Source organism: Grammomys surdaster, unplaced genomic scaffold (assembly GCF_004785775.1).
Source record: "Grammomys surdaster isolate TR1022 unplaced genomic scaffold, NIH_TR_1.0 125780, whole genome shotgun sequence".
Taxonomy (NCBI): Eukaryota; Metazoa; Chordata; class Mammalia; order Rodentia; family Muridae; genus Grammomys; species Grammomys surdaster.
In genome coordinates, this window is record NW_021620611.1 from 3,371,846 (window position 1) to 3,380,526 (window position 8,681).

Sequence of the window (8,681 nt, forward strand, 5' to 3'; positions counted from 1 at the left end):
CTGGATGAGTCTTGCCTTGAGTGGCACTATTAGAAGGTGTGGCCCTGTTGGAGTAGGTGTGGCCTTGTAGCAGAGGCCTTGGGAGGTTGCAGTGTTATGAAGTAGATGGACATGAAATGATTATTATTGCTGCAGAACTCACAATAACACACTCTCAGTAGGAACTTGAGTAAGTTCTGTGGGGAAAGACCTTGCAGTCTTCAAATGCTTAAACGTAAATTTACTTACTCTGTGGCCCCGTGATTCCTTCCTGCTGTACAGACAAGCGAACCAGATCTATATTCCTCAAACTGCACATGAGAAAGCAGAGTTATGTATACACTCCAAACAACTCAGATGCCCCTTAACTTATAAATGAGTCAATAGAAAGTAGCATTTTTTTTTTTTTACAATAACGGAGTGTTATAAGAATAAACTGGGGGCTGGAGAGATGGATTCATGATTAAGAGCACTGATTGCTTTTCTAAAGGTACTGAGTTCAATTCCCAGCAACCACATGGTGTCTCACAACCATCTGCAATGAGATCCTCTTCTGGTGTGTCTGAGTGTCTGAAGACAGCTACAATGTACTCACATATGCATAAATTAAACAAGTCTTTCAAAGAAGAAGAAGAGACTGACATAGGAATGAAGGACTGATGTATGTTTCAATGTGGGTGGACCTTAAAAATATTTGGCTAAGTAAAAGAAGTCAGTTACAAAACCCACATGCATACAATCCTATGTTCATCAGTTGTCTAACATAGGCAAATCTATAGGCAGAGTTGGCTAAGGATTCTGGGTACAACAGTAGTAGGTGGTTAACAGCTTTTGTATATGGAGCTTCCTGTGAGATGACTAAATTCATTCTAAGGTTGAGGACAATTGTACATTGTCTTAGGGTTACTATTTCTGTGATGAAACACCACGATCAACAGAAAGTTGGGGAAGAAAGGGTTTATTCAGTTCACATTTCCGCATTGCTGTTTATCACCAATGCAAGTCAGTATAGGAATTCAAAACAGGGCAGGAACCTGGAGGCAAGAGTGGATTCAGAAGCAGTGGACAAGTTCTGCTTACTGGCTTATTCTAGAAACCAGGACCACCTACCTGCCCAGGAATGGAACCACCCACAATCGGCTGGCCTTCCCACATCAATCAGTAATTAAGAAAGTGCCCTATGTGACTGCTTGTTGCCTGATCCTATAGTTATTTTCTCCATCCTCACCAATGATTCTAGCTCATGTCAAGTTAACATAAAACTATCCATCACACAGGTCTCTGTGAATATACTAAAAGCCATTTAACCATCAATTTGTTTAAAAAAAAAAACAGTCTAAGTTTTCTAGACTGATCTTGAAACCCTGAGTAGTTGGGATTACAAATGTGTCCCACCATACCTAGCTCCACGATTATTTGGTTTAATATGTTTTCATGTGTATATGAGGTGGGAACTTGTCTCTGGTATACACGTTCACTTGTGTGGATGCACTGTAAGTGCTTGCTCATGAAGGCTCAAGGTTGACACTGGGAATATTCTTTGGTCAGTCTCCACCTGATGATTCATTGGTTGAACCCAGAATTCACAAACACAGGGTAATCTAGTTAGCCACCTTGTTCCAAGGAGCTTCTATCTCCACCCCCTAGCCCTGGACTTACAGGCAGTCATTATGCCTGTGGGTCAAAGCTCGCGCTTGGGGGTCGTGGGCAGGGGCGCGGGTTGCAGGTTGGCGCCTGCAGTCCCAGGATGAGCTATTCAGTCACGTGGGGCAGAGCCGATGTAGTCTCTCAAACCAGGTTACAGTGGAGAGAGAGAGCCCCACAGACGGCTGGGCCAGAGAAAGCGGGGCCCAGCGTGTCGACGAGACATGGGATGAGGGTCACGCTAGTGTACCGCGGCCGCGACTAAGTCCCCAGGGGCCCGAGAAGGCGGTACACAGATCGCTGCTGCAGGGGGGAGGTGCTCCGCAGACCGCTACAACAGGAGTGCAGAGAGAGAGCGGGTCCCACGGGCTGGTGAAACAGGGGGCACGCAGGTTTTGACTTACACAATGAGTCCAGAATTTCAAGAGACACGTGGAGCTGAAGGCATTTATTGACATGGAGGTGGGTTTGAATGGTGGCACGCTCTCCCAAAAGATGTCAGAAGGGGTTTGCTTATATTGGAAGTGGGAGAGGGGCGGGGCTTTTAGGTAATACATAAATCTTGAGGGAGAGACCTGTTAGTCTCGTGCCTTACGTGACCTAGCATGGAGGCTGTATGTTAGGTCTCTGTGTTCTGGGGGCGTGGCCTGAACATCCCAGGATTTCCACAGCCCCACATATGCCCACCTGAATGTATGTGTTTTCTAGAGATTCGAGATCTGGTCCCCTGCAGGCCACTGAGACTTTCCACAGCCACGTAATTATGCACCTTAAACAGCTGAGCCGTGTGTGAGAACAGTCTTCATATGTGAAGCTGCTGTGCATCTTCGTTTATTTTCTCTACATAATGCTTTCAGAACAACATGTGACACACAATTGTTGGGCACAAGGGTTGGCTTGTTATTATTGATGTCATATAAAATCAAAAGACTTGCTACACTAGAAGATATCAAATACTTCAGTAGCACGCAGTAATGGCTAGAATAACTGCACTTGGAGTCTCCTACACTGTAGGTGGGACTGTAAATTTGTATTGTCTCGTGGCTTCACTTATCAAATGATAAACATTCATATTTTGGTTCAATAATTTAAGAACATTTTTCTCTGTTCCTTCGGGTAAGGCTTAAATTACCAAAAGGCCTGAAGGACTATTAATATGTGTCTGGTTAAATAAATGATGGGACAGTCATACGAGGCAACCTTATGAGAATGTAAAAGGGGAAAACAGAGAGCTTGTGCAATGAGTTTCTCTCTAAGATGTCTTATTAAGTAAGAAAAATTGCAGGGCTTATGGCATGCTAACATTTCTGTAGAAAGTAATTTATATATGTTATGCTAGATGCTTATGCACACACATTTGTAAAGGCCCGTTCTGCTGCTCTGGTCTGAGGGTCAGGGCCTAGCAAGAGAGAGAGTGGGGACGGAGACGTGAAGAATAGAGACAAGACAGAGTCTGGTCTGGAGAACGAGTCTGTCCTGGAGACGGAGTCTGCTGAGTCTGCTTTGGAGACTGAGTCTGTCCTTTTATATCTCTCTTCAAGTCTCGCCTTGAGTCTCGCCTTTAATCTCACCTTGAGTCTCGCCTTGAGTCTCTCAAGTGCTGGGATTAAAGGTGTGTGCTACCACTGTCTGGCCTTGATTGAAAGGATCAAGATAATTATCAGAGTGTGCTCAGCTGTTGTAGGCTGTTGAAAACAAGTCTCTTGTCAGGGTATATGGCTCAAGATGGCTGCAAAGATGATAGCCGATTTCTGCTCAGAGTCGGCTCCCAACACACATTTACACATATATACATATATATGCTTACATTTGCATATATACAAGGGAACAGAGGGGAGTTAATAGGGACTGGAAGTCTCATGTCAAAGAAAGACTTTCATTTGGTTCTGCATGCTTTTGTATAGCTTGGAATTCTGGTTTCAGTACAAAACCAAACCAAACCAAACCAAAAAAAAAAAAAAAAAAAAAAAACCTACTTTCTTTTAGTTGAGACAAACTGTCATGCAGCCCAGCCTGATTTCAAACTCATCAAATAGCTGAGACTGATCTTGAACTCCTGACACTCCTGCTTCTACCTCTGGAATGCTGGAGTTATAGGTGGATGTCACAATACTCAGTTTATGTGTTACTGGAGATAAATCCCAAGCTGGACAAGCATTTGATCAACTCAGCTACATCCACCACCCCAACAAAATATTGCTTTTAAAATTAAAAAAATAAATTAGAAGAAAGAGAATTGAAGTGAGCAAAAGCCTTAAGCCCAGTGAGTTGGCCACTGGTCACACTTCACTCAATGACACTTACTCAAATACTGACTAGGAATTTCCAATGTTCTGAATGTTCCTCAGTGCTATGAATACACCTTGCCAGGCATACTTCTCTTCTAAGTACTTATGGACTAACAAAAGGGACAGAAAAGCTCAGTTAACTATGCTGGAGCTCCGTGTCTAGAAACTGTAGGCTGTGACATACTGTGACGGTGGCAACCAGCACAGTAACGTGACACGCACACACTTCTGCAGGTAGAAGGTCTCAAGGCTTTTGAGAGAAGACCTACAGTCTCCGCATGCTTGCAGCTTGCCGCTGGACATTGAAGGATGCTTTTTACATTATTATTATCTGAGAAGCCACTTGGGTTTGGAACTAGTTAATAGATTTGGTGACACCACCTCATCCAGCGTTTTACATGGCGACTGGAGATCTGAACTCAGGACCTTAGGCCTGTATAGCAACCCTGACCCACCAAGACACTTCTCAGCCTTCTTTCAAGAATTTTAAGAGCACCCTCAAGTCTTCTAAATGCACAAGGTTGGTAACATATCTCCCATTAGGAAATCTGACGGTCACTGCTGGAGTTTACACTGCAGTAGACTTCCCCTCACAGAGGCACTAACAGTCCAGAGTAGGATGGACCATGCCACAGAGTCTCGGGTCCTCCCTGTTACAGCGTGCTGACAGAACAGCACACGATGACAGCCACACACACTGTAAGATGCCCTAGATCTAAACTTTGGGATGCTTGTGTTTTAAGGTATTGGAGGTGATGTTTACCTGTTTTCTAGAAGATTTAGTAAAAGGCTTAAGCTACTTCAAGCGATTGCATTTGTGATGTGATAATGCCGAAATTCCAGCCATAGAGTGAAACCTAAAAAAAAAAAAAAAAAAACAGGGTTGCCATTTAAATGTGTTCCCTTTGCCCTTCACATGCATTTTACTCTTTGAGCTGCGGTGGTGAAATCCTGTTTCTAAGAAGTCTTCAGTGGGTAGTCTACCTAGTGTGCTTTGCTTTATTTTCTGCAAAAATTTCAATTGTCACATTTTTGTCACATATACACATACATACATATATAGGTATATATTTTTTTTCATAAATTAAAAAAACCCTCATGGCACTTGCAAAAAATGGACAGAACTGGAAATCACTATGTTAAACAAAATAAGCCAGACTCAGAAAGACAAACACCATGTTTTGTTTCATATGCAGAACCTTGCTTTAAATCTGCATATACACTCGTGAGTGAGTGCGTGCGTGCGTGCGTGTGTGTGCTCATGTACGTGCGTGTATCATTAATCTAGAAGAGGGTTCATTAGAAGGGAGGAAGAGACTTTAAAGAAGAGGCGAGGGAGAAGAAGAGACGATAATAGAGCATATGAGACCGAGAAAGCAGAAGAGGACACAGTTTGCGAGGTTATTGAGACCAACAAGAGGCAAGGGGCCAGGGAAGATGGCGTAGAGCAGTGGGGACTATAACGGCACAATTGTAGTAAAACTCTATAATGAAATCCGTTACTTTGTATGCTAAATTAAAAAATCTAGAATAATCAAGTCAGAAAAGCTCTTTTTTTTTCAGAACTGGTACTGTAACCATAAAGTCAGCAGGGGGCGCCAAGCTTGGGTTTTGCGGTAGAATCTAATGTTTCTACAGTGACATCCCAGTAGAAAGTTTTTGTGGCTTTGAGTAATCATGTTATTAACTAGGCCTCCTATGTAGACTTAAATTTTTATTTTTGTTTTATTTTTTTGTTTATGTCTTTTTAGAAAAGAGAAGAAATCTGCTTATAAATGAACATGAGCTAGGAATAGTGTCGCTGGTGAGACATCCTTTTAAGTTCGTATGAACTGTCTCATAGGAAAGGCTGCATCCTCTCTATCTGGGATGGTCTGCCTCCTTTCCCTACCACACAACCTTGGCTAACAGTACCATTGCAACACAGAGGCTTTGGGGGAACTTTGTTCTTCTTGAAAATTGACTTTTATTCCTCTTAACTTTATTCAGACAAAATTGGGTAGATATCCTTCCTTACATATCAGTGTGCTTATGTTTATATATTTGCTTTCATTGTTGGCTGTTTATTGTTTTAGGAAGTGGAGATTGTGTGAAACAAATGTTAACTCACAGAAAACAAAATCCCTAAGATAATTTTGGTGCGTCCAGATAATTTTGCACCATCACTTCACAGTCTGAAGCAATCCCATAGTCCGCTGCACTTGGCCCTCTCCGGGAAAGCACAACCACGATGGGGTGGGGTGGGGGGTTTAGGAAACTGGCTATGTATACTATACATTTGTATCTCTGACATCTTTTGGTCACAACACCCGGCTTTGCCAGAAGAAACTGTCTTCTGTCTGAGTTACATTATCTGGGACTCTTCAACATAGCTTTGTGTAGCAGCTGGTTAAGGTGAGATCACAGGCCGTGGAGTGTGGATCCCATTGGCTACCCAGAAAAGAGCTCCGTTCTCAGGAGCAGACTCTTAGCTGCCATTCTCCACTTTGTCCCTTTGTCCCTCACTACTGAGATTTAATCCTGGGATACGGGTAGGTAATCGCAGAAAGGCTCTTCATCTTAATTTTTTTTCTTATTTAGACTTATTTAAAATGAACCTAAGACATTTTTTTAAGTGTGTTTGGGGTTTTGCCTGCAGGTATGCAAGTGCTCCATATTCTGGGTTCTGTTGGAGGCCAGAAGCAGGCCTCAGACGCCCTGAAATTCCAGTTTCAGATAGTGTGAACCACTACATGGTTCTCCGGAAGAGCAGTCGGTGCTCTTAGTCATTACGAAGTCTTCTTTCCAGCCTGAAATGCCTTTACACTTATGAGCTTGTGTTTTTAGATTTGTGTTAGCTGTATTGTTCTCATAGTCGCTGTACTGTCTAGTTGTCAGGTCCATCCCAGGACAATGAATGCTCTCTCAGCCTTATCTAGATATGTCATCATATTTTAGTTTTAGCAAGAAAACATAGAATAGCGTCTGACCCCAAATCTGCATGTACAAAGAAGTCTGCTTCCCTTTTTAGCTTACACCTAAAATATTAAAAATTAGCACATTATCTTTTCCTCCTGAAACCACCAAAATAGGATGAGAGGATGAAAATTGCCCAATGCACAAATAGCAAGCAGTCAATCAAAACTATGACAGCTAGACAGCCAAAAGGACAGTGTTTCCTTACTGTTTTTTTGGAATCCTCCCTCCCCCCCCCCCCACACACACAAGGGACTGAGGTGCATGTTTTACATATCAAAACAGACCTGCCCTCCAGGTTCTCCCAGCATCCCTCAGTCCCTACCTGACATACCCTGCCCCCAACCCTGAGCATTCCAGTCCTGGGACTAGGCTGCCCTTCCCCCAGAGGCTCTTCCCTATACAATCCAGATGTTTTTTGTCCTCTCTTTCCCTTCCCCCTCTCTCCACCTCCTTTTCTTCCTCTCCCTCTCCCTCTTCTCTCTCTGAGTACATTCCCTTTTTCTCTTTCTGCCCGGCTCCCTATGGCAACTCTCCTGGCCTCAATCTTTGGAACCAGTGAACTCATCTGAGAGCAACTCCCCAGTAAATCTGCCTTTAATGTAATCTAATCTGCCTTGAACTGGCTCATCTCAGTGGTAGAGAAATAGCCTATCACTTAACATCTGGAACTTCATTGTTTTATGAGCTATGCATATTTGGTTTTATACTTACGTCACTTTTAACTATAGCAGATGCCAAAGTGCCCTACCCTAAGGGTACTATTTTGTTAACATTTAAATATGCTCAGCTTATTAAAACATAGCATGTTTTTTAGTCTATTACAAAGAAAAAGTCAATTTTAGAATATGCAAAGCCTCAAGCTATGCATGGCCAAATAACCTTGTGGAAGTCTGGCCATCAGACTTGTCACAAGCACACAGGATCCTGACCTGGAGCTCATGTGAGCGTCTGCAGGGAGAACTGGGGCACCTGACCAAGGCCAGCACAACCAATCATGACCAATTGTGGCCGCCACACCCACCTGCCCACCGCTTGTCCCCTGGAAAGTGGCCAGCATGTCTGAATTCCGTGTTAGTTCTTCTTGGAAATCTCTGCACCTTACCGGTCATGCAAAGTGACAGTATAGGCCAGTATAAATCAGGTTCACGTATAACAGCAGCAACAACAAACCATAGATATGTATATATCTCCCAACTCTTGAGTGCTTTCTGTGATTGGTTAACTGGTGAGTCATTTTTAAATGGCATCGTGTCTGGTTCCCCTTTGCTCCTTTATTAATCTCATGAAGTCTTGAAGTTCTCTGAAAGTTACAGGTAACAGTGCAGGTCGGTTTGGAGTCTGATCAAATGACTTTTATGCTTGAAAGAAGGCTGTGTGGCTATTCTAGGTAAAACACTAAGTATTTCTGCACTTCTGTTTTTATGTCACATTTTTAAAATAGAGCTTCCTGTATACTTCTCTTGGAGGTTGCCTACATTCTAGTTATGTGCCTTGGAGTATCGATGCCATTCCCAAAGTTGTTGAGTGGGACTTCGCTCTTAACGGCTTTCAAGATTTGCCACATGCTTTGGAGCCAGTAATGCATGTGGTGATGCACTGTTTAGGGATTGCAATGCAAGATGAGACGGCGAGACGTCAGGCCGGAGTTCATCTACAGAACAGCACGTTAGGCTTTTATTTGATAGTTGTGAGAAATTTTAAAAGTGGACCTATATTAAACTATATAGTTTTTGATCCCCTAGGCCTGTGTGTGTGTGTGTGTGTTGAGAGAGAGAGAGAGAGAGAGAGAGAGAGAGAGAGAGAGAGAGAGAG